The 26,180-nt window shown below is 45.4% G+C and overlaps 2 protein-coding genes across 3 annotated transcripts in view; one reads left to right on the top strand and one right to left on the bottom strand.

The window, feature by feature from the left end:
- The window catches only part of LOC132992838 (phosphoinositide 3-kinase regulatory subunit 6-like), a 108,200-nt gene extending 82,819 nt beyond the window's left edge, over window positions 1-25,381 (bottom strand). The window contains exon 1 of the mRNA XM_061062376.1: window positions 25,341-25,381. The gene's annotated coding sequence lies outside the window, so the exon portion shown is untranslated. The remainder of the gene's footprint in view (window positions 1-25,340) is intronic.
- The window catches only part of ntn1a (netrin 1a), a 77,218-nt gene that overhangs the window by 10,236 nt on the left and 40,802 nt on the right, over window positions 1-26,180 (top strand). The gene's annotated exons all lie outside the window — the stretch shown is intronic.

Raw genomic sequence — 26,180 nt, 5'->3', positions numbered from 1 at the left:
TCTCAAAACCACAGACATGAAGTAGGTTTTTCTTTAACAGCGACGACAGCTGTTTCATTATTTTCGTTGGAAAGGCGTGCTCTTTGACAGCGCCGAGAGCTCGATCGTGGCTGCTTTACTAAAAGTGAAATGCATGATTACAAATTCAACCAAAACGGTGTTCAAACATGACCAGGACGGCTCCCAAAACATGTGATAGAGGGAGACTAGCGGGTGCAGAAAGAGGTGTTTGAAGGACATGAGGGATGAAGGAAACTCCACACACTAAACACACACACACTAACATACACACACACACACACACACACACACACACACACACACACACACACACACACACACAAAAGACTCCTGAACATTTCTAGACAATTTCAGGACAGCGTCTCAGCTTGCAGGACATGACGTAGAAAAAAGGACGCTGTGGTTAGCTGACAGTTTTTGCACAACTTTGTGGACAAATCAATAATATGTTTTCAAAGCGTCAGAAAGAACGAGCAGAAAAGTGATCAAAAGATTCAGCCGCTCACTGGTCGTCACGATCTTGATCTTACTGGCTGCACGGGGGAATTTTCCTGAATATTTCCTGCAGCATTCCTAAATCTGCTCAACCCAACTTCATACAGAAATCTTCCCGGGGGTGCTGGCAGGGGGAAGGGTCTGGGCAACTGTGTCCTGATGTTCAAAGTGTTTGTTTTTTTTGTTCCAAACCACATCGTGTACAACAGGTTCAGTTTTTTGGGGGGGAATGCTGCTCCGAGTGTTACGATGTTGTAAGCAGAAAAGGGTATGAAGCTGTTTCATTTATCGCAGCTGTCGCTCTCTGGTCGTGTGATATAAACGCCGTCACTTCCTCTCGCTTGCCTGAAGTGAATTTTCCTCACCCGACTTAGGAAGGGAAACGTCTGAGGAGAGTTGGGGTGGAAAAAGTGGCGTTTTGCATCCACGCACGCAGCTCACCAGAAGTGTTTCAGTGCATGTGTGAAAACACCGATACATCGTGCTGACATGGTACATCATCTCCTCACCTTTTAATTCCTGCAGCGACCGACACACACACGATGCTGTTGATACCTGCCTCCGCTGTCTGCCAGTCACCTGTTTATATTTCTGTCTTCCTGTGTGACTGTTTCCATGTGTCTGTCTTCTCTGCCCATGCTTTGACATTGTGCAGTGTATTTATTTCTGTGTGTGAGAGAGAGAGAGAGAGAGAGAGAGAGAGAGAGAGAGAGAGAGAGAGAGAGAGAGAGATTGTGCAACATGTGTGTGAGTATGTCTCTTAGTCTGCGCTGTCTGCCAGTGGGTGTTTACACCAGCAGTAATTCTGTCAAGGATGTGAGCAGCTATTTAGCGCCTGAGGAGACGTCGGTTAATGAATTAATTGGTGACTTGATGCCATAGTGAAAGCTCGTCTCAGCCGAGGGAGGATCTGTGTGTGTGTGTTGTGGGTTTGGCAGAAACCGCTGGATGTGTGAGTGTGTGTGTGTGTGTGTGTGTGTGTGTGTGTGTGTGTGAGTGTGTGAGGGAGAGAATGAGGGAGATCGAGGAGGGAGACGGAGGTGTTTGTGTGTAATGGAAAGGTTTGGTTCCAACAGGTACCAGATGATTTAAGGATAATCAAAACCAACAGCAGACAACGTGTGATCACACATTTGACACATGACTCTCCAGTGCCTCGCTCGCTCGCTCGCTCATCGACCCCTAAAGCTCTCTCCTTTATATCAAGCGAGCGCACACACACACTCTCACACACGGGGTTGACGGTCACACACGCTGATCAGGCGGGACACAGTCTGTGCAAATTTACTGGAAATGAATTAATAGTAGGAAATGGTCTGACATTGTTTCGGCTCCCTGTCTCTGATTTGAGGATGAGTTGTAAAAAAAAAAAAAAAAAAAAAAAAGGAACCTCTTTGTTCTTCTTTTATTAGGTTTAGCTGGATAGCTAACAAACAGCTGGACACAATCTGCACAACAAACAACATGCAGAGTGGTACTCATTATTACAATAAATGAGAAAGAGGCTGTGATTTATTCTCAGAGGAACTGTTATGACAACTCAAATGTTGTCTTCATTTTGAGGCACAAAGAACAGTTTTGCAATCACTGTTTGAGGAAAAGAAGAGAGCACTTTGCCTTGAAATGCACCGAAGGTAAAAAAAAAAAAAAAATGAACTGGTTTAAGTGGTCAAACTGGGAAGTTAGTCAGGGAGGATGCTGCTGAGATAACTCACACTGCAGCTCTTTCATCTCTTTAAAAATAGTGTTTCAGGAAATTCAGTTTGGTGTGCTTTGGCACCCGGGTGGTAAAACGCACAGTGATGTCATGGCGCCCCCTCACAGACGACGTGCATTTGTTGACCAGCAGAGGAGCGGTGTTAGAGCGACCCATGTCGACTGACAAGGTTCAGTAATATCTACAATTCTACAATTCACTCAGCAGACGCTTTTATCCAAAGCGACGTACATCAGAGAGTAAGTACAACACAAGCAAGGATCTAGAAAAAAGGGAACAATGTCAGTAAGAGCAAACGATCAGCTTTGAGTCTGATTGGACACACAGGTGCTGACAGGAAGTGACCAGAGGCAAAGCACAACATTGAGGGCAGTTCTTGAGAGCTCTAATCAGTATAGAAACCATCTTATAAGTCGTCGTTATCAAACAAAAACCATCGTCATTACCATCATCATCATCAATAATATGGAGACCATCATCATTAAGTTAGTAGGTATTCATGAAAGAGCTGGCTCTTTAGCTTTTTCTTAAAGGTGCAGAGGGACTCTGCAGATCACATGGAGTTTGGAAGTTCATTCCACCACCGGGGGGCGACAGAGGAGAAGAGTCTAGTTAGCGTCTTAGGACCCTGTTGTGAAGGTTGGATCAACGGATTCTTTGCATATTTGACTCTGCTAGCGTCTTCAGCCCGCTGTAGAGACAACTTTTAGGCCTAATGGATTTATTGATTTAGACGACTTTCTGCCCCCCTTAAAGCTGCTAAACAAGAGACAACCATGATACAGATAACGATACAGCCTAACGTTATGTCTCAATCTGTCATGAATCAAATCTGCAGGGATGTACACTCTGCTTCATCCGTCACCGTCCTCTTCCTCGAAGTCTCAGCCGTTGTAACAAACAGAACAGAGACGGGCTAACCAGCTAGCGCCTGTAAGAGAGGGAGATGCTCTTCTGCCTGTCGAAAAGTTGTTGCACTATTAGAAACGACTATTTTAAGGTTGAAAAAGTTACACATTGTTGTTTTAACAGGGGTGGGAAGTACCGCCTCTAACTGGCGCTGTTAAAAAGGCTACAGGGATTAGTTTGTGTTACGCTGGTAGCAGCTAGCATAGCCTCAGCAAAGACGGGGAAAACTGGATTCTGAGATTGGTGGAGCACACTTATTTCTAACCCCACACACACACACACACACGCACACACACACACTCGGACTGCTTTGTTTGCAGACTTTGTTTTTTGAGCCCAACGTATAAGCTGACTCAAGTGACATCACCTGAGGTGGATTTTCAGATTTCATGCAGCCTCCTCCTGGATCACAAACAAAAGCAGACAACTTTTTTTTCCCCACATAAAATCAATCAGTGGATTTCCCCTTTTTTCAGCACGCCAGTTTATGCACGGGCCAGCGTCGGCAATTCATGCCGTCACCAGGTCTGAAACACACCGTGGTAGCACGCCGCTGATTCATTCATTGGCGTCACCCGAGACAGACCAGAGCGGTCTCAAGTTGTTAACAGGGGGTCATAAAGCGCCCAGTAAACAGAGCACAAAAACAAACTGAGTGAGTGTCTGTGAGAGGGGCCTGGCTCTGTGTGTGTGTGTGTGTGTGTGTGTGTGTGTGTGTGTGTGTGTGTGTGTGTCTGTGTGTGTGTGTGTGTGTGTGTGTGTGTGTGCGCGTGTGTGTGTGTGTGTGTGTGTGTGTGTCTGTGTGTGTGCGTAAAATGTGAGACCTGATCCCGAAAAAAAGCATGGGCCAGCAGCGCTGCAGAAAATCACCACAGCGATGACCTCAGCAGGCTCTGTGTGGCAGCAGGTTAACCGAGAGAAGGGGGCGAGGGGTTTGTGGCCAAATCAAATATATAATGTGTGGCCTGGTGGCATCGACGGAGAGCGAAGGGAAAAGGAAGCGAGAAAGTCTCCTTCACTGTGCCCTGGGCTGTGCCTTGCAGGGATTAGCTAATGCATAAAGAACGAGTGTAGTGAAAGTAATACATATATATATATATATATATATATATGCACGCTGCATTCCTCCAGTTTGAAGAAACACGTCAACAACAAGCAGCATGTGTTGCTTCATTAGGCCACAATTACCCGAGTCTGTTCACACTTTAAAATGAAAAGCACTTGGCACGGCTTGTTACAACTCCTCCACAAATCTCCTTGTTGCTGATGGAGCCTCGAACAGCGTCAACAACAACAATAAAAAACAGATACTCGCTCATGCCTGAGTGTGAGTGTGTGTGTGTGTGTGTGTGTGTGTGTGTGTGTGTGTGTGTGAGTGTGTGTGTGTGTGTGTGTGTGTGGGAGAGAGAGAGAGAAATAAAAGAGAAGGAGGCTTTTGTGTTTGCAGCAGCTCAGCGTTTGATTCAAGGTGAAAAGTCCTGGCACAAACTTCTCTGGCAAGCAGTCGCGCCTCTCGCCGACAGGACCACCTAGCGCGAGCCGAGCGTTGAGCACATCAGGGCCCTGAAAACGGGGGGGGGGGTCCTTAACGCGCCGCATGCAGCTCAAGATGATTAACGGCTGGACGCAGCTTCACCATGACACAGCAGCAGCACTGTGGTGTGTGTACTGTAGAGCGGGGAGAGATTTGGGAGCGCCCCCCCCCCCGCTGTTACACCGACACATACTGCTGCTGTCGTAGGAGTGAAGTGCAAACAGCTGGATTCCTTTGTGTGTGAGCGGGTAAAGCGTCTGCAGCGCGTAATTATGATGTCCCAACTTTAAGTCACAAAAGGCTGCTATGTTTCAGTTTGACTTTTACTGAGCATGCAAGGGTTAATTTGTTCTTTTTATGGATAATGGGGCTTTATTCCGACTCTCTCTCTCACACACACACGCACACGCACACACACACACACACACACACACACACACACACACACACACACACACACACAAAAGCACCTGTGACAGATCAAGCAGAGTCAAACAATTTCATCGTGCGTCAAACATGCCGCTTCAGACTTTCCCTGGAATTCCTTCTATGCTTGTGTGACTGTGTGTGTGTGTGTGTGTGTGTGTGTGTGTGTGTGTGTGTGTGTGTGTGTTGAATAGCTGGCGGTGATTTATCACCAATGTCTTTGTCTTTCCCATATAAGTCATGGTGCAGGCTGTGTGTGTCTGTTTGTGTGTGTGTGTGTGGCAGCCTGCAGGTCACCAGAGGTTTGTTGCACTCGGTCGTCATGGATGCCTGCGAGTCACAGTCTTGTTTGTGTGTGTGTATGTGTGTGTGTGACTGTGTGTGTGGCCCTTTGATTGTCTATACAAGCAGCAGCAATACAGGCAGCTAAGAGTCATACATCAGCCTTTTTTTATCTCCGACGGTGTCAGCCTGTTGTCGCACCAAACAAAGTGCTAAAGAAAGTTGTGTGTTTGCAGGCAGCAGCCCGACATGGCTGCACAAAGAGACCTCAGTCAGCAGAGGTCAGCACAAAGTAGACACATTTACAATCAAGTTAAAGAAAGAACAATTTGTCGACTAATTTAAAGTGAAGACGTTTAATCGCTTGCTGCTGGAAAATCTGTATTTGATGCGTTCCCACTCTAGTGAAATTCTATCTATCGTATATTTGATGCGACTGCAAAAACTCTCCAGCATCTATGTTGTATGCACATCATAACTTCCCCGCCTTTAAGGACGGTGACATCGTCGTTCTGTTGCAGTGAGGATTTCTGTTGTCTCGTTTTTTGTTTGCCTGTTGTGTGAAGTGGAATGCAGACTTCTGGGAGTTAGATTATAGGGTAAATTTGCAGGGTCATCTCAATTTGCAGGGGGGTTATCCCGGGTTAATCCATCACTCATTAGCTCCTACGAGATAACACACACACACACACACACACACACACGGTGGGGTGAGGGGCTGCGAGTCAACACTTTCTCTCTCAAGCCTTTTTTTTTAACACATTCACTCCTGAAAACGTCTAGAAAGTTTTCCAGCATCCTGCCCCTGAAATCCTTAAGTTCATATTCACACACGTCCATCACAGAGTAAGGTTTTCTCAAGAGGCGAGACATGACGTTAAAATCCAAGATGGCGAAAAAGCGACACTATAATGACCGTTTTTTGCCTTTACATCAAGGCTACATGTAGTCGAGTGGACCAAATGAGTGGAGAATACCGTCAGACGAGCTGGAGAAAGAGAGAAGCAGCTTCTTAATTCATACAAATGTTGTGCCCACTGTCGTGTGATATGAAGGTTATCAGCCCCGCTCACTCCTGGTGAACTTTCCTGACTTTTACCTTCTGTGTTCACACGCCTGCTCACCTCGACGTCATGCTGAAGTTATACGAGGGAGCTGACAGGAAAAAGTTGTGGCAAAGTCTGGGTGAAAAACTTGTTCCTCGACTGTTGCCACGACTGTATTTTTAACTGTAATTTACCGTTAAATTGAAGGAGTTTCAATAAAGTACCGTATTACAGTTTTACTGTGTTTATTACTGAGATAGACTATAAAGGTTAATAATATAACTGTTATTTTTACAGCAAATAACCGTATAAAGGTTAATAATATATATATATTATTTTCATAGTAATTTACCGTAAACAAAAAACAGTTGTCTACCGTAAAATTTACGGTTGCCCAAACAATATACCGTAATGTTTTATACATGTCACCGACTGGCAGTATTTTACCGTTTTTTTTTTGCAGTGTAGCGTTCAGAAGTGCAGCTTCCTCCTGAAAATTCTAGGAAATCTTCAGGAGTTAGAATGGTCTCACTTCAGAGAAGACAAAATGAAAGAGATGGAGATCACCCATTAGAATACAAGATATCTTTTGTCTGAATTAACCTCTTCTTCACGCTCACTTTGCTCCCTACTACAAAAGAGAAAACTGGTGCGCACACATCCAGGCTGAATGGATAAAGTTGCAGGACCAGAAATGTTCTCACTGCAGGAAAACAGGGGAAAAGGTCTGCATGGTGTTCAGCTCCCAAGGGGCAGTTTTCTTTAACCAGGGCAATGTTTCCTTTTACAAGATGTTACTCAGGCCGGATGAAGATCTTGTAGATTAAGACGTCGCCCTGGGCAAATAAATAAGGCTCGTTGTCCAGCAGGGAGCAGAGATAACCGTGTACAGCTGGTTTGAATCCTCTGAAGAAGGAGAGAGAAAGAGATCCATGTTGTTTTCAAACAATTTCCCAAACTTTTCTGGGTGAGCTGCATGTGTGAATGCAACTCCCACTTCTTATTTTCCCCACAGGCCCCGGGGTTAAACGTCCTCGTGAAGGTTGATGAGCCGATGTGTGAACGCAGCAGGTAGTTTTCACATAAATTAACCGTGGGCGATCAAGCTGGTATGATGACGTTTATATCACAGTGAGCTGACGTGAAGCTGCCTCATACTCTTTACTGCTCGCTGATAAGTTCTTTTCCTCTGTTTGGTTGATAAACATGTAGCTCTGATATAAAGGAGAAACTGTCCTAATAGATTCTGACTCTGCAGCTTCATCTGCCATCTTGAATTTCCACAGCATCTTTGTCCCCCCCCCCCCCCCGTTAGGGGAAACGGCCTGTCCTGAAATATTCTAGAAATGTTTGTGAAAACAGCAAATTATCTCCTTTCAAATCAGACAAAACTAAAAAAAAGTGGTCTCTCTTTTCCCTCCTTTTTTAACCCCGACCCCATCCACGTTTTCCTCCGCTACAAATCAGCCGATGAAGTAAGCTCGGTGTCCGGCTGAGAGCGGAGAGAAGCTTGTATAAGAGCTGATTTAACTCCTCTGTAGAGGGCCCATTATGGAGAGAGAGGGGGAGAGAGAGAGAGAGAGAGAGAGAGAGAGAGAGAGAGAGAGAGGGGCTTTTGACTCGCCGTGCTACCATTGAGAGCTATTTAAAGAGCTTCCACTCCTGCTGCTGCAGGATGAGGGGTAACCTCTGAAAGTGTGTGTTTGTGTATGTAAAAGGGGGGTCCTGAGCAGCTGAGGGGACCCCCTCCTCCAGCAGAATAAGTCATCAGGTTCCCACGTGCACCCCCCCCTCCTCCCCCCCTCCTTCCTTCTTCTAATAACAAAGAGCCCACATCCCTGCAGGATGACAAAGCAAACAAATGGGCCTAATTACGGGGACTCGATAAGGAAATTATAAGGAAATTGAGTCATTAATGGTAATATTTGTGTTATGAGATGATAGTTCATGGTTAAAAAAAATTCATTTCCAAAAAAGGGGGCCCCCTCTGTGTTTTCTCTGAAGCTCAGACCTGGACCTGTTTGACACGGGCAGAAAAAATCTTGGCCCCGGGTCTCGTTTTCTCTCCGTCTACCTCCTTGCTCTCTAACCTCCAGAGACACTTGCAGATACGGAAATGATTATGTAGCAGCTCTCTCCGTAGATATCCAGATGTCCATCTGATAAAATGTAAACCCGGAGAATGCATTTCACTTTCTCTCCCCCCCCCCCCCCACCCCTCCTCGTCTCTTCCAGCTCTCCTGCCTTGTTTGGGTTGTATTTTTCTCGTCGTATTTTCTCTACTGTGTGTACAGCCAGGACAGGTCGTTGGCTGGAGATGAAAGTTGAGGTCGAAGCACATAGCCGGTCGGAGACGACTCGGAGACTGTCTCCCAGAGGCTCCTGGGAAGGCAGAAAAGGGAAGATGGATGGACAGAGATGGAGCCCATCCAGAGGTGGTGCCCCTCATAAGTTAGGCTTACACTTCTTCTCTGACTTCAACATTCATCTTGTACACAAAAGGCTTCACTTGTTGTAAATACTTGGAGACTTGCCATAAAATTGAGTGTATGAGACACTTCAATTCCCATTTTCATCTAAAAAGTTTGTTTTACCGATTTACTGGTGCTACCACTACATCAGTGTAACATGCTGACCCGTGCACCATCATGTCCTCGAGTGCAGCCCCAACCATCACCCCACTGCCTCTGACTTTACCAAATTAAAAATGCACCCACATTCATTGTTTTGGCTGTGCAAAGTGTGTTGGGATACATTTGCATACCAGGCTGACGGTGGCACTTTTTGTCCTGTACAGCTTCCCTCCTTCATGAGGTCATAATCCTGCGTTTAGATCGGTGGTAAACTGTAAAGTAAAAATACACCTTGTGAACGGTTGTGTGATTGAAAAGACTCCAGGCGGGGGGACGCAGCGTGACTCTCTGCAAACTGTTCACAGAGCGCGGGTTCTTCATACTCGAGACTATCGACGTTACCTGAGGCTGAGAGCTCAGCTAGCGTGCCGGTAGCTAGCAGGATTGCTAACTCCACTATGAAGAGCTACACAGCTGCACTTAAACTTTTAGACATCGCTGAAGGAAATCGAAATCATCACCCAGGCAGACAAAGACAGACTGCTGGATGTTAACCAGCAAGGAGGACTGAAGGCTGGTGTTGTTAGCAATGCTAATGTTAGCCACGCTCGGTGAAACTATTTGACATTATTTGGCTAAATTCAACCCAGAATGCACTGCTTCTTGGTTGACTTCCCTTGTTAGGTTAGATCATGTTCAGAGTTCGATTCTTTGGTCGACACAAGAGGTCGTTTGAGCATTCACACCACCCCAAATCAAAGGAAATATCCGACAGAGTGCACCAGAGTTTGTTTCAAACTGACCAATCAGCTGGTGTGAATGCACGCTAAGATTTCTCTCTTAAGCATGAAATAGTTGCACATTGATAAATCTGATTCTTACTAACCCTAACCCAATCTGAAGTGAATAACTCGTTTGTCAGACAGAAACTTGCAGAGAAAATCGCGTGTTGTTCTTTAAAGCCTGAGGTCTAAGTCCCGCCTCCTTGCGCCAGCCGCTGCTTCATAACCCGGAGAACACGGAGCCGCACAGTTTCCACTTTTACACAGAGAGACGGTATCGGGTTTCTGTGAGCCGTTTCCATAGCAGTTAGGGGGGCGGGAAATTAAATTAAACTCCCGAGCCCCCAATAACAAACAAGGTCAGTAAAAAAAATAAAGCGTGGGGCGATGACAAACACAGATAGAGAGAGAGAGAAAAAGAAACAGAAGAGCGGGATTTAATGGAGAAGAATAACAGACGCTAAAGTGTTGCTGGTGCTCCGGCCTGTGACCTCATCGGAAATGACACGTTCTCCTCGCAGCGCGGGAGGAGGAGTTCACATTTTTAGACACAACAGTTTAGATTAGGGTGTAACGGGCGAGTTCTGATCCGGAGGTTATTTACACAGATGGGAAGATGATTGTGGAACAAGTGTTTATAGAAGTATACGACCATAAGAAGTCGATAAATCATGACGATGCGATCAGGTAAAGTCGTCTTTTGTTTTTTTAAACTAATTTTTCAGCTGCAGCGCGTTTAGACAAAGCCCTGCAGGAGGAGGTCAGACTCTTTTCCAAAGTCATTAGATGAAGTTTAATTGGCCTATTTGATAATTATAGCCAATTGTAGTGGAGCGCTAAGCAGAGCAATCATCCGATGTAGAGAGAGCCGACCTTCTGCCAGAGCAAATACAAAGACATATCTAACAGGTTCAATAACATCTTCAGGATGATATTATTCATGACATACTGGATGTTTAAATCACTGGTGAACAGGTTTTATTATGTAAGTCTGATCTGCAACAGAGAGTAGTCTTTTTTGAAGAGATAGGACAGTGGATAGAGTCAGAAATCAAGGAGAGAGAGAGTAGGGAACGACATGCGGGAAAGGTGCCACAGGTCGGATTTGAACCTGGGACGCCCACTTGGAGGACTACAGCTTCCGTACATGGGGCGTGCTCTCTAACCACTCGCACCACCAGCACCCTGAGAGTAGTCTTTTAGCTTTAAAAAAAAAAAAAGAGATTCTCTTAATTTTTTAGAAATGTTCTTCCTCAAAATGTACCTTACAATATACACTAATCCACTATTTCCACATCGTCTGTGTTCACCTCCTTCAGCCACTACAGCGCCATTCGCTGCCACTCTAGTCGATGATTGTGTTTCCACATCATGCGTCCAGAGCGTGCCAGCAGCGACACTACGCTCTGCTGTGTTTCAAAATGGGCGCTGGGTCCATTTTTTGACAGAGCCGTCTGCAGGCATGTGTTAACCTGGACAGAATAGAACAACCAGGACAGGAACAGGAAGTCAGATAAAGGAAACGCTCAGAGCATCTGGTCAATTTCAAAATTGTCCAGATAGAATTTTCCATCACTTTTACATCAACAGAATGAAAAACAAAGCAACATGTTGTCTGCATGTTTTTCTCTTTATTCCAGCGTGATCTTGTAGTTCTCCTGTGCTCGTACAGCTGCTCATGGCTGCACTCCGCTGTGCTCACGGCGTTGGATGGACCTAAACTGTCCTGCATGTGTGAAAAAAAGCCTTCTGTCTACTTTATGATCAGCTGAACCAAAATGCCATTATGCCTCCTCTCTGATCACCTGTCGTGTGCATTCTGTGTATTGTTCCCCGCTTTCTCCAGAGTTGAACTTTTGTCCTGCATGGCTTTGTCGCAATAAATCCTCTTCTGAAATGAGCCATCGGACAAATAGAGGCAGCGTTCCACCTCCTGCGCTTTAATCTGGTCTGTGAGTGAGGGCATCAATAAATCCTGTGTTCATCTGCCTCCCTGTTAGACGAGCGTCAGAGTCTCTCTCTACTCGTGCTGCTGCTAAGCTTCTGTTTGCTTTCTCTTCCACTCAGATAAAAACGTTCTTTGTTCTTTCGTTCTTCGTCTCAACTTGCACCTGCCATTATCTTAAAAAATAACAAGCATGGTGTGTTGTCACATTATTAGGCCCTGCAGGATTGTGCTGTCATTGCAGAATGCAGAGTTTGGCCTCACCCCTTGTGTCAGACGTTTTGCTTGCACTGGCAGAGACCGGTACCTTCCCCTCACTAATTACCTTCTACCGATGACTAAATTACAACGAGGCCTCGAGTTTCTGGATTCTCTTTTTCCTCCTGCTCCACTTCCACGTCTGTATCCTTCCTGCCTGAGTCACAAGTGTCACGTTCGGTTACAGAGGATCTAAAGTGCTGCACATTTTTGCAAGAAAACAGTTTCGCCTCAGGGGGGAAAAAAAACAACCTTGAAGGGCTACTGTTCCAACACTGCAATTAGTGCAGTAGATGTATGTAAATGTGTGTTTTTGCTCACCCGGGTGGATGCATGCTCGTGTGCACGAGGTCCCGGTTTGTTCAGAGCAGCGTGCACTGGAGTGCAGGAGTGAAAGTTAATGTGGTTCTGGAGTCTGTACAGTAAAAACATCTCGGCTCCATCACTGTCAGAAACAATCTGCATGGACCAAACCAGCTGCAACACCGCCTCAGCTGCAAAGCTGCCTCTGTGCACAAAAACAAGCAGTTGGAGCTGCTGCAGGATGGCAGCATGCTCCTGTTTTTGCAGACATATTTAACATTAAATTAATCTTTAGAGTTAAGGCCTTTGCACACTGAGTCGTTTTTTTTCAGATGTGTTTTTTTGGATCTATAACCCGTACTTTCTGCACAGATCTTGCACACTGAGTCCACTGCGTTTATTTAACAAAAATCACAATATGAGGCAAAATGTCTCGTACCCATCAAGCAGTGAAGACGATTTAGCGGTTCTTTGACACCTCGGACAAAACGGGCTCCGTCCCCATGACAACCAAATAAGAGCGAGGAGAGTTTCACCTGTGAATAAAGGAGAGTATTTCCTGTTGATAGAGGAGCTGCAGAGTACACCACCAATTTCTGCAAAGCAATTGTTCATGAACAGCGGCTGACAGAATGAGGAAGGGCCCGAATTAAATTAAGACAGACAAAAGTTTCAGAATAAGTGTGCAAACATGATTGACATAACATGAGGTCGTATTCCTTTTTTAATGGGCGAAAAAAAAAAAAGACTCAGTGTGCGATGGCCTTAACTTGCAGACTGGTTGTTGTGGTAATTTATGTAATAGAAATTTGAAACCACGGGCAACACAGCCAGGACAACATGATGTTGTAACATGTCACAGATGGAATTAAAAAAAGAAATTGAAGTTGAAATTGAACACAGTGTGCTCTGGATGAATCTGCACTAATCGCCTGATTCACAAAAGGATTGTGCAGCTTTTGCCCTCGCTAAACGTGTGCAAAGGAATCAAAAAGTCACCGTCTAAATCACAACTGACAAGCAGGGGAGTACCTTCCCCCCTAACTGTGCTGCAGAGCAAACAGTGTCTGTAAACTGGTGCTGTTTGCTCATATTTAAATGATCCATTACGCACTAATGTGGTGAAATATTTGCCCCTTTCTGCTCGATGTTCATCTGCTTAGTTCTGATGATATTGGCTTTTAACTGCTTGAAAAAGAAACAGAAAAATAATCTCTTCAGAGCCCAAAGACAACGTGAGCCATCAAAAGTGATGCATATGTATGCGCACACTCTCCTGCCACATTTTGATCTGTTTGATCCTCTCCTTCTCTTTGAACTGTTCGGCCTGTTTGCTGCCTGGATCTCTCTTTAACTGAGCATGCCCTCGACCATAGCTTCATCTCACAACCGTATCTGTATAATCATATGATAAAAGTCGACTGATGTAGTCTACAAAGATCATAGGAGGATTGTGGAGTCCCCTCAATGCCTCGTCGTTCATCGGGTTGTCCTGATGTTCCTCGTCGATCACAGATTCACACTCGACTGCAAATTGTTACGCCTGCATCTCCGAGCCCGGGAAATAAGTTCTTCATCCCACAAATATTTTGACATGAGCTGTTTCTTTGTTTCTTCTCCTCTCCTGCGGCTCCCCTCTCTGACCCCCTCTTCCAAGAAAAAGACCCGAGCTTTGACGGATGCTGCGCCTGCTGCCGGGCTTCACACTCCATTTGTGAGCGAAGGCGTCGCGACGAGACGTTCCTTTAAAGCAAACAAGGGTGGAGGAAACATGAGTGATAGATACAGCGACAAATTATTCCCCCTCAGCCTGTGCTGTGCCCGCTGCCCGCTCGGGGGGGAGGGGGGGGGGGCGTTGAGGAATTCAGGTTTAAAAAAAAAAAAAGATGAGAGCTGAGGACAATCTGAGGAGAAGGGGGGGAAACGAAACGAGGACAATAAATGTGTCACAGACGTGAAGAAACTGTGCAGTGGGGTTTGAGATTTACGGCCCTCCTCTGGAGAGGAGACTGTATGAGTTGGCGGCAAGAAGTCAAAAATGTGTACAGTGCACAAACACACACACACACACACACACACACACACACACACACACACACACACACACACACACACACACACACACACACACACACACAAAGACACATCTTCAGCTGCACTTGGCTCGTCACTTCCCTTCATGCTGCTGTCTGCAGACAGTCTGCCTTTAAGGCCAGATGTAGTGAAGAGGTCTGATATGTTAGAAAGATGAGAAGTGACTCCAGCTTGTGAGTTATCTTCGCTGAGATAGTAGAAGCCGGACAAAAACGCAGAGCGGATTGAGACAGTTTCTGACCCGACGTTCGAGTTGCACGTCTGATTTGGAAGTCGGGATTATTTCATCCCAATCAGCTGCTCCTGCAGTCCGATGAATTTCTTGCATGATGGGAAAATTTGTCCTACGACTGCACACACTCCCACAGTGAGAGCAGAGCCACGAGGTGATACCCCGACTTCAGAGCTTTTTTTTCCTGATGACTCCTGCACCGACTGGCAGCACAGGAAGCACAGCTGTGCCTGTATTTAAATGTCTTCCTCCTCTCATTATGAAAGATATTAAGAAGGGAAACACGTGCAGGAAGTATCCTAACTGCAGCTCGACTTAACTGTGCGTGTAAACTTTGTCTTTGACCTGAACCTTCCCCCCTGTGTGTCGATGATACTCGGCTACAGTTACCTCAGGCAGCTGAGCAGTGGATCTTTGTTTCATTGTACGCTGACACAGAGGGATGAACGAGATGGGCCATCGAAGTCCAGATTTATGTCTTTTCCGTTCCATCTCAGCCACTCCTCCATTCCTCTCTTGTCACTAGATTAACTTGTGTTGCCGATAACTCTGCCCTCCCCCGTCTGACCGCCCGACTGAAGACGTTTTCATGGCTTATAAATTTCATAGAGAAATTTGTCTCAGCAGTCAAAGCACCATCGCTAAATGACATCTGCAGCAGGGACGAGCCCAGAGGAGGGGGGGGGGCCCCGTGAGAGAGGAGAGCTAACTTGGTGATGGGGACTTGACAGAGGAATGTAGGGGGTGTCTGTGACGGTCAAAGGTTTCCCACCTGCTAAGCACGGCCGCGTTGCTGTGGCTGCTAATGAGCGCACAATAAATTCAAATGAAGCCGAGTTTCACTGAAGCGCTTTCTGCTCAGAGAGGTGAGACTGCAGTGTTTCTCTGATCACGAGCATCCTGAAGAACTGATCCAACGTTGAGAGCTGATGCACGGCGCCCCTGAAGTCCCCGATAAATATCTTGTGCGCACAAGTTAATACCCTTTTTTGGACTTCAGGGGCTGCGTACCAATATGGCTCACATTTTGAAGTATTTAATTTTTGAGTTAAGTGAACTTGGGAAACATATTTATCAAGGAGGCTGATGGGAACAAATCTGGATAAAGTTTGGGTAAAAAAATCTGTTCGTTGGGGCTCCCATGTGTGGAGGCTGTGGTCCTCAGGGCGGTTCAAGTCCGGCCTGTGGCTCCTTTCCCGCATCTCATTCCCCACTCTCTCTCTCTCTCTCCCCGGCTCTGTCCGCTTTCCTGTCTCTCTATTGGAGGCACAAAAAGCCCCAAAAAAATGATTATTGTGAACATTAAGGTGGTACTTTTTGACCTACTGCTTCCAAGGTTTGAACCCTTTGAATCAAAAAAATAAAATGATTTGAAGTAAAAGAAGAAAAATGCTCCAGGAAGCAATCCGTATCAATAACTCCCATCAGACGTCTGACACTTCTGAGAAGAGAGAGCATTCCTATCTCGTCCCTAATCCAAGACTCATCTGCTTATCCTTAAGGCTGAGTCAGTCGGTTACGGGAAAGCGTTCCAAGGAAAGGTAGGGAGCGCCTTCTCCCACGGGACTCTTTCCCACGTACTCTAGGTAGAAAAAAAAGAGAAGGTTGATGTTGATGATATCCAGCGTCTCTTCTCACTCGCTTTTCCTTTTTCCTGCCTGAAGGGCCAAATTAACCCATCTAATCTCCTAATCATCTTCAAACTCTTGTTTATTTTCTCTCAGCTCACAGCCGCCAATCAGCGTTTGGCCCGCCTGTCTGCGCTCTGCTTTAATACGAGCGGGGTTTAAAAATCTTTAGTTAACGGTCGTTGGCACGGCGCGATTGCCTTAATTGCAGCGTGAGTGTCTTTGTCTAACGCTGACAGCACCGGCCCATCCCTGTCAGCCTCAGGGGGGGGTGGGGGGGGGCAAGCGACGCAGCCAGATGACCTGCCGCCAGGAGATATCTGAACCCAAAACACTGAGGAAGTGCTGGTCCCATAGAAACCAAACTCGGCGAGTAAATAGACAGAAGGTGATGTTTGACATGAGCAGGGAGAGGAGCTTGTTTTTTTGTTTTGTTTTTTTGGAGATGAGTCTTGCATGTTTCCGCTGTGAAAAGCCGGCGTGGTGTTTGTGTATGTGAGGAGACAGGGTAAGGTAATGGCTGGATGTGAAATAATAGAGAGCTAAGACGTGTGGAGGAACCAGATTTATACTTCAAGAGACAGACGTGTTGATGGCGAGGAGTGTAGAGACACCGCTGGCAGAGAGAGACGTCAAGCACTCGTTTTCAGTAATCCGCCTTTTATTTTGAAAGGAAACATTGCGCCATCAGTCAAACACACAATACAATTACACAACGTTCCCACTTGTACCCAAACACCTCTCCGCAGAGATTCTTTTTTTTTTGGTTCCTGGCGCTGCGGAAACTTGTAAAAATCCACTTTTTGGTTCCCAATCTCCCATCACGCATCACAGGAAGCTCGTCTTTTGTCCATCCGTTCACACGTTGAAGCTTCCTGAACGTCGAGGTGATGCGTCCCTGCCAAGGCTGTCAAGAGAGAGGGGGACTGTGTGTAATAGAAACGTGCGGGATGCGTCCCCCGCCTGGCAGCTCCTCCTGTTCGATGGTATTATGTTGTCACAAGAGCACGGCGCGGTTAAAGGGAGGTGCGTTGGATGCTGCGTGTCAGTCTCATTAAGACAGCTGCTCCCTCTGTGTATTGTTCAGCGGGGGAGCCACGGCGGACCTGCCAGGCCTTAAGAACCTTTTTTTATTTTCATCATCCTAAAGGCCTTTTCACTGAGTCGCCCTGAATGGGACCTGCCAGCGTCATCCTGCAGCCATGGCATTTTTATGGCATAGCTGACATACGCACAACGACCGCACTCCGCCGCCCCTTTTTACTCGCCACACTGTATGTCAGCTGGTGTTTTCCCAAAGACACCGATTGGAGGAGATGTTTTTTTCCAGGCAGAGGGCACTTTATCTCAGAATTACTCACAGGGAGACGCACGCTGAGAGCGCAACAAAATCAAGACAGATGGGAAAAGAGCCTCTCTCTCTCTCTTTCATACAGGTGCTTTCACACACACCTTCTCACACACACACACACACACGAGCGCGCACACCACTCACACAAAAGAGCCTTGATTACTCAGCAAATGGATGCACCACTGATCACAGGCCGGCCCTTTTTTTTTTACAAACTGGCCTATTATGCCGCCTCAGCGTGGGGTGGAAGTGTTGCAGGGGCCCGAGGCAGCGTGGCTCAAGGAGTGTGTGTGTGTGTGTGTGTGTGTGTGCACGCAACGAGGCTGAAAAGTGCTCCCATGCTGCGCCGCCTAACGAGAGGGCAGGTCAGCCATTAAATGGGCACTAATGCGGGAAATTGGAGGCCATTAGGCGCGTCTTTGTTGTCGTGCCTCTGTGTGGCTGCTGAGGCTCTTATTAGCCCCCACATGGAGACACGCAGGGAATATATGGGCCATTTAGCTCAGCGTGGAGCAGGCCGGCCCCGCTGCAGGTTGTAAAGGCCGTGCACACACACACACGCACACACACACACACGTGGACATGGAGCAGGGGCGGATGTGTCACAGGTTTCCATCACATGTTTGTGAAGCAAGATGAAATCTGAACAGTCTCTTAAAAGAAGTTTAGTTTTCTTTCTGTTTTTTTAATTCTCACATTCTGGGATTAAAAAGTTTGACGGTCAAATAGAAGCAGGTTGAGAGCGACGTTTTGAATCGTTTGAATTTAGATCAGATTTTCCTCCTTCACGTCAAAATCTAAAGGTTCAGTATTTAATAAGAGTTTCCGGTCACCGCAATTAAAGTATTTATTTATGAACTTCTTCATGCAGTCTACTGTCTGTAAGACTTTTCTCTACTCTTTCAATGTAGCACAACTTTTTATGAATGCACATAACTACAGATACATTTTTAAATTGGAGCAGATTTCGTAACGCTGCCGTACGGGAGCGCTGCATAAAAAGTTTCATTGTGTTCTCTCAGTAAATCTATCCGTCTATCGTTTCATATGGGGATGAATTGAAGGCTTAAAACATAAAGACAAATGGTGTTTCCTGTGATGTTATCATTCTGTTAGCAGGTATTTGCTAAATATTGAAAATAATCAATTGTAGAAAAGACAACAGGAATAAGAGAACAGACATCAACATGGAGGAGAGGATGATACTTCAGTGAGAAGAAGGTCATAGAAAATAAAACAGAATAAATAAATATAGATTTATACAAGTACAATTTAACTGGTGAAGTTAACTCTACATCATGTGCAGTGAATGATATTTAACTACAGTTAAAGATTCATGTCTGTACTCGTATCCCTTTATTAGATTAGACAGCCAGAGACAGAGAGAGAGTCGGGGATAAAGTGAACCGAACGGCGCCAGGATCGGTAGTTAAACCGGCGACCACTTGGACATGGACTGTAGCCTCTGCTCTGATAAAGCAGCTCCTTTTAGAAGACGAAAAAAAAATAATAATAATCTATATTTTTATATGTATGCTATCCTCTGGATTTTATTCACGCAGCTTGGGTTGTTTATTCAGTCGAATGAATTCATTGAACCTTTATTTAAATCATTGAGGGCACGTCTTCATTTTCAACGATGTCGAGAGTTGTGCTGGACGATATGACCTCAAATCAATATCACGATTAATTGAACATTTTCCCTCGTTTACGATGAATCATCGATTTTTTTGTTTTTTTGCTCTCATAGTTCACTGACATAATCTCTACTGTAAACATGCTCAACTCTTAAAGCTGGGAGATGTTTTCTAATGAGAGAGTGAATATCTGATGAACTATTTTGTGGTTATTTTTTGAATATTTCAAACTGAAATCAAAGCATCGCTTGAAATGAAAACGACACATTTTAGTTTTAAAGTAGAAATGAACTTCTCTGAAACAGTACAAAATAAATAACTTGCATTTCTTGCAAACAGTTTTTTCTGCCTTGTTTACATTTGACTTCTTTTTGTTCGGTGTCGTCTTCCCTAAACACAAAATGTGTCCAAACGACGGACATTGCTTCCATGTCCATGGGGCAAGACTACGTCTGTTAGAGGTTCCGAATGTCAGTTTCGATTATTTTTCGATTAATTTCCCAGCTCTAGTCGAGAGTAGTTTAAAACACGGTTTGAAACTGACCCATAGGAACAAATGTGTGACGTTTGAATGTCTGTTGCAAAGTGTGAATGCAGCAGGATTGCACATTTAAAATCTGTGTTTTTCTGCACAGATTAGAGATTTGTGTTTTCTTCATATTGTCTTCTGCACATCGTGTTCTTCTCACGCTGCACACTTGTGCATCTCGTCTAAATGAAGATCTGTGCTGCTGCTCTGCAGGTATTTGATTCCTGCAGTCGGCTGTAAATCTGTTGCTTAACATTAACCTTCGCTCGGCCGCTAATAGCGTCATGAGGGATCCCGGCTTCCACAGAGGCGCGGCGGTTCTCACAGCTTCTTTTTAATCGTGCCTGTCAGGTGATCAGACTCACTCACAGCAACATGCATCATGTATATACATTTAAATATCCATGAAGACTCAGTCAGGGGTGGGAAACGCAGCATTTTAGCAAATATGAGAAAAACCCCCTCTGAGGGTTAAATAATGAAACACAGAAAGGAGCCCGTCACATATTTAATGTTCCTTTGATAACCCTGCAGGACCGATGAATATTCTGTGTGACCTCATCTCGATGAGCCAAGTCTCCTCAAGTCAGACCTGGGATTCAACCAGCAGCACTCTTGATCTTCTCCCTCCTCCGTCCACCTCGTCCCTTCTTTCTCCGCTCCTCGCTGCACCGCCTTGTCGAGTGCGGCGCTGCTGTGAAGTGAAACATGGCCTTCTTTGGGAGCGGCCGAGATCCAGAGTTTAGTCGGGGTCATTAGAGACCTAGTGAAGGGCGCGAGAGGACTCACAGGGGGGCTAAAGTGCTGTGGCTAATTGGCCGCAATAAAGGAATTAAATTAGCCTGATATAATCTCTGCAGCAGGGCTCTCTCTCTCTCTCTCTCTCTCGCTCTCTCTCTCTCTCTCTCTCTCCTGTTTCCCACTCACCCACAGCTTCACAGTGTTCCCAGGGTGCTCCCTGATCAGCACACTCAGAGGTGTTAGCCGTAAGCTCTTCATGTATCCTCCCTCTCTCTCTCCCACTCTGTTGTCTCTGTCTGCTCTCTGGATTTCTCTGCGTTTGCTTCGGGCAGTTGTGCAGAGATGTGTTGCAGATAAAACAAGGAACATCTCAATCAGGAGAGACTTAAGTTCAGGAGAAGATAGATGTGCAAAGTCTTTGTGGATTAGACTCCGTCATGATGTCTTCATGCACTCAGAGGGGTAATGAAGCCTACAGCAGTCCCCCCCCATCAGCTCACTCAGACTTGCTTCAGAAAAAACACTAGAGGGTCTGTCAGGAGAAACTCCGGCTGAAGTCTGAGTGAAAAATGTGTCTGTTTGCGTTCACACTTGAAGCTCCTCCTGGAAATATCAGGAGTTTTTCCAGGAGTTTTCAACAAGTGTGAACGCCCTTTTATGAAGCATTTCAGAATGAAGATCACACCGGAGTAAAAAGTGCAAAATGTCTAACAGGAGATCGAGTCCTGTTTTCTTTTCTTTTACGTCCTGCAATTAAACTTGTTTTGCCAACAGATATTTAAAGACGGACGATTTGCTTGTTGTTAAGAGCTAATTGATGACATTTATAAAAAATAAAAAAAAACACAACCGTATTCAACACAAAACATTTGATCCGTCATCTCAGTCCCTGAAATTAGCGCTCGTTAGATGTGGAAACCCCGTCTGTTATCTTATCACTGTCTGGATCGACAAACTCCAAACTAAGCGTCGCATTGTTCACGTTTATGACCGTCTAAATAAACAGTTAGAGTGATTTACTCAGACTGCATCAGAGGATAAATACTTCTTTAATGTCACGTCCCAACACTTATTACAGCGGCTTAAAAAAAAAAGTTTGTTTTGGGAGAAACAGTCATTATCAGGAACGAGCCCGTGTTGAAATTCCAGTGTCGGTGAATCACTTCTTTTTTCTTTTCTTTCTTTTTTTTTTTCATTCCTGTCGCCCGACACCAGCCTGACAACGAGAGGCATTGTAGTTACCTGTAACCACGGCGATGCTCTAAATCACTCCTCTCTGAAATAAAAAAATAACATATCAACACTGAATTCATCCGGCCGCAGGATGATTGTTTGGGAACAATCCCAGACATGAAAGCATCAGAACTGCAGCGCTGTGTTTTATGTCGTTTTAGGGAAACACTTTTTTTTTTTTGCGGGCTGCAAAACAGTCAGCACATCGTCCTGAACAGCAGTCGGTCATTTGGGGGGCTTTATTCAGAGACAGGTCAGTGGATAGAATCAGAAATCAGCGAGACAGGGAGAGAGAGAGAGAGAGAGTGGGGAATGACATGCGGGAAATGAGCCACAGGCCGGATTCAAACCCCCTTAAAGGACTGTATCGTCCGTACATGAGGGGCTCACACTAACCACTGGGCTAGCGGCGTCCCAGAGGTCATTCTTAAACAATAAGGACTTTATTTTATGTCACAGGAAGCGTCCTCTTCAAAGCACCAGGAGTGTGTTGACTCATGTTCAGATAAAATTCCCCAACAAAAGTAAGAGCCAATTATTGTTTTAAGGTTTCATTTTGGGGCCTTTATTTTTGGAGACAGGAAAGTGGATAGAGTCAGAACCCGGGGCTAAAGAGAGAGAGAGAGTGGGGAGTAAAATGCAGGAAAGGAGCCCCAGGTCAGACTAGAACCCGGGCCGCCCGCCTGGACAACCATGCCTCCGCACATCAGGGTTCAAGCACCAAACACTAGGCTACGGGCGCCCCTGAAAGAATCTCCTTTTAATCCACTACTTTAATTTATTTCTAGTTGTTAGAAGTAAGATTTTTAATTCAAAATCTCCAAAATATGGTACAGTAAAAGCTTTGATACAGATGTTACATATGAAGATGATGATCCATCTTCTCATCCGACAACGGTGCGTATATCACGTTCTTTAAGTCATCCATCATTATTACAAATCTGAATATTTGAAGGCGAGACGTCACAGGGGCGTAAACATTGCAGCTTGAAACAGCAGTCTGAACTCAGGGAGAGAGAGAGAGAGAGAAGTGTGCTGTCCTCAGAGGTGCACAAAACTCTTGAAGATGTTCAGTGTGAGCTGCGTGCGGCCAAGTTTATCACACTGACTTTGACGCTGATGGTGTGAACACAGCAGGTAAAAGTCACCACAGCCGAGCGGGAGGCGTTCATATCAAACACCTGGAGCAACGATCAGTGAGCCGAAGCTGCTTCATATTCTCCTCTGCTCATCAGTGTGTTCACTTCCTGGTTTGTGGGTGATAGTGTGAATACGTCCAATTACCAACGTCCAATGTCCTGCCTCATTACGACCCACCTTCCTGTCTCACAGGGGAAAGGTCACACTGCAGAGGACATGAGAGAGAGAGAGAGAGAGAGAGAGAGAGAGAGAGAGAGAGAGAGAGAGTCTCAGTGTTTTCACAGAAAGAGGGATGCTTCCCAGAAAGCCGTGATTTCATTAATGCACCATATGGTCTCGGGGTCGGTATCGAGTTCTTCCACATATTTTGGGGTGCAGTTTATGAAAACATTTACAAAAATAAGTCTTCTTTAAAGTCTGTCTAAAAAAAAAAGGCAGAGGACACCCGATACCTTTTTTTAAAAAACGTTCTCCCGGGGAGGTCAATGAGGTTATTTTGTGGGAGCACCCCCCGGAGGGATTTGGAGTAAAAACTCTGGGTGTGTGGACTCCCCTCTGTGTTTGTTTAAAAACCTCGGAGACAGACCAGCAGAGCTCCTGCTGCTCACAGGCGCTGCTGCTGTTTGGTTTTCAGATGACGACAGCAGGGGGAGAAGAAAGACCTCACAAACAGTCTGGACATTTCTATTTCGGGAAAGCGTCGATAAGAGTCAGGAGATTATTCTTTTTTTTTTTTTAACATGTGGATATTTAGATATCTGTGATGGTGAGCAGGCAGCAGCTCAATCCAGCGTGAGGATTTAGCGAGAGTGGCAGAGATCAGTTGTTCCGAGTGTCTCTTGAAACAAAACCGAGGCCTCGACCGACATCGCTCAATTACCCGGCTTATCGTCAGTACGATGAGCTTAACCTCAACCTCCAGCTCTGCTCGTGAACATTTTCCCCTCTAATTAGCCGAGCCTCTGTTCTGCTCCATGACTGAGGTCAGGAGATAGAGGGCTGGGAACCACTCAAAGAAACTAATTAGCCCGGCTTTTCCAAAACACACACACACACACACACACACACACACACACACACACACACACAGCGCTGAGGCCCCCGGTGCGTCCTGCAGAGAGGGATGTGCGGGAAACTGCATCACTCCATAAACAAATCGACTTCCTGTTAAATTCTGCAGTTTGAGTCTAAAAGCAGATTCTTCTGCTTCTTCTTCTTCTTCTTCTTCTTCTTCTTCTTCTTCTTCTTCTTCTTCTTCTTCTTCTTCTTCTTCTTTGACAGTCGTGGTCCGTCATTTACAGATTTACAGGAGGTGTTGAAAAGCTTTTGGGTAAGCTTAGCTTCATCCAGCTAATTCAATTACTGGTGTGTTAAAGGTATCAGTTCACACTTCTTTTTTACTGCTCACCTGGGGGGGGGGGGGGGGGTGGGGTTACAGAGAGACGCCCACTGAGCTGCTAATCCAGCCTGGAGCAGCGAGCGCGATTGAAAACAGGCCGGAGGTTTCAGGCCGTCAGTAAAAGGTGAACGCGGTCATGAGTGGAAGCTCCTGTGAGGAACTTTCGATGTTGATTTTGTCGCGTTTTATCACAAACATCAGAATCACTGCGGTGAAAAATGTGTAAACGCAACATGTGTGACACCTTCCCTGCGGCAGCCGCTACAGGCGATTAAAAATAACAACAATGGATCTTAATAATGGATCTTCTCTCTGATCGTCTCCTTTGTTTTTGTGTCTCATAAACAGGTTTCAGTATTAGTTTCAGTCGGTTTCATAACCAGTTAAAAACTCCTCATACTGTAGGAGCTTTAACTTTTGAGCAAATCACAATTTACAAAGATGGAACATTACGTCTTTAAAAGTAAAAAATATTAGAAGGGTTCTGTAATCCACTCGTTTGATTTAATTTGATGATTTATTTTATTTTTTGGATTTCTTTGCCTTTATTGTAGCGATAGGAAAGTGGATAGAGTCAGAAATCAGGGAGAGAGAGAGACAGAGTGGGGGAATGACATGCAGGAAAAGAGCACCAGGTCGGATTTGAACCCCGGACCGCATGCTACGAGGTCTACAGCCTCTGTACCGGCCACCAGCGCCCCTAATTTGATTTAATTGAAAAGTAATTTCAGGTTTCTTTTGACAACATTTTGTATTTCTGTTTATGAATGTTAGATGAAATGTTGCATCACAGGAAGTTAGGAGCAAACGTGTCCATCGAGTGCACCTGGTCCACTCAGTGTGTGTGTGTGTGTGTGTGTGATCCGGTGTGTGTGTGTGTGTGTGTGTGTGTGTGTGTGTGTGTGTGTGTGTGATCCGGTGTGAATAGCAGCAGCAGCTTTTGTTTGCTGTGAAGGTGTGTGAGCTGATCGCTTGGCTGAAATAAACCACAGCTCAGCTTTTGTGTCTCCACTGAAGGGCACAAACCCTGAATCCTGCTGCTTGTAAAGACCAGGTGTGAGGAATGCTGTGTGTGTGTGTGTGTGTGTGTGTGTGTGTGTGTGTGTGTGTGTGTGTTTGTGCAGCAGTGATTTTTTTGGTTATCACAGCGGCCTTTCTAAAAACAGAAATAGCAGGTATTTTTTGCAGCCGCAGAGAGCTGTGTGTCCTGTGGTCTTTGAGGAAAAATGACCCCTTCACTTCCTGTCTTGAGGATCATGAAGCGTTACATTTCATCCCCTTAAATCTTTTGTCCAATGAGGGAATCGTTAAATAATGTTGAAGCTCTCTTGTTCTGGCTTTTAGAGGCGACCTGGAATAATCTCACAAGTTATTTACATCCGTCAGTGTGGTGTCTGCCGGCGTTACATTTATGACTTCTCAAGTGATTTCGAAGTCGAAGACGAGTGTCACAAAGTCGGAATAAAATCATGAGAGTTTTGCTGGAGCCCCTGTGAGCTCGGCCGTTTGGTGTCAGTGGTCATAAAACTCAATCAGAGATGTTTAAAGGCGGCCTTTTTGTACTCGTCCTGGCGGTACCTTAAAATCAAATGTTTGATATAATCACAGCTTTTTTTAGGTCTTATACAAATTTTGTCAAATCCAACCAGATCAGATAATATCACAGTTTGTTTTAATGGATTGTCTCTTATTTTGACGAGGCTTTGATGATGTCACTCATAAAATAGACGTGTTGGACCGGTGCCACCAATAACAGCACACCATGAGGGTTTTTTTTATTTTAAATCCAGCATTCATCCTGCATCACGCTCTCAGTGTCACTGAGTTTACATAAAGTGCTTCTCACTCGTCTCCGTTCTCTGACATAATACCTGATGAAGCATGATACGGTTTCAACACAATGCC

Source organism: Labrus mixtus, chromosome 2 (assembly GCF_963584025.1).
Source record: "Labrus mixtus chromosome 2, fLabMix1.1, whole genome shotgun sequence".
In the NCBI taxonomy this organism is placed as follows: domain Eukaryota; kingdom Metazoa; phylum Chordata; class Actinopteri; order Labriformes; family Labridae; genus Labrus; species Labrus mixtus.
The sequence above is the reverse complement of the archived record's forward strand: the minus strand, read 5'-3'. Positions and strand labels throughout refer to the sequence as shown.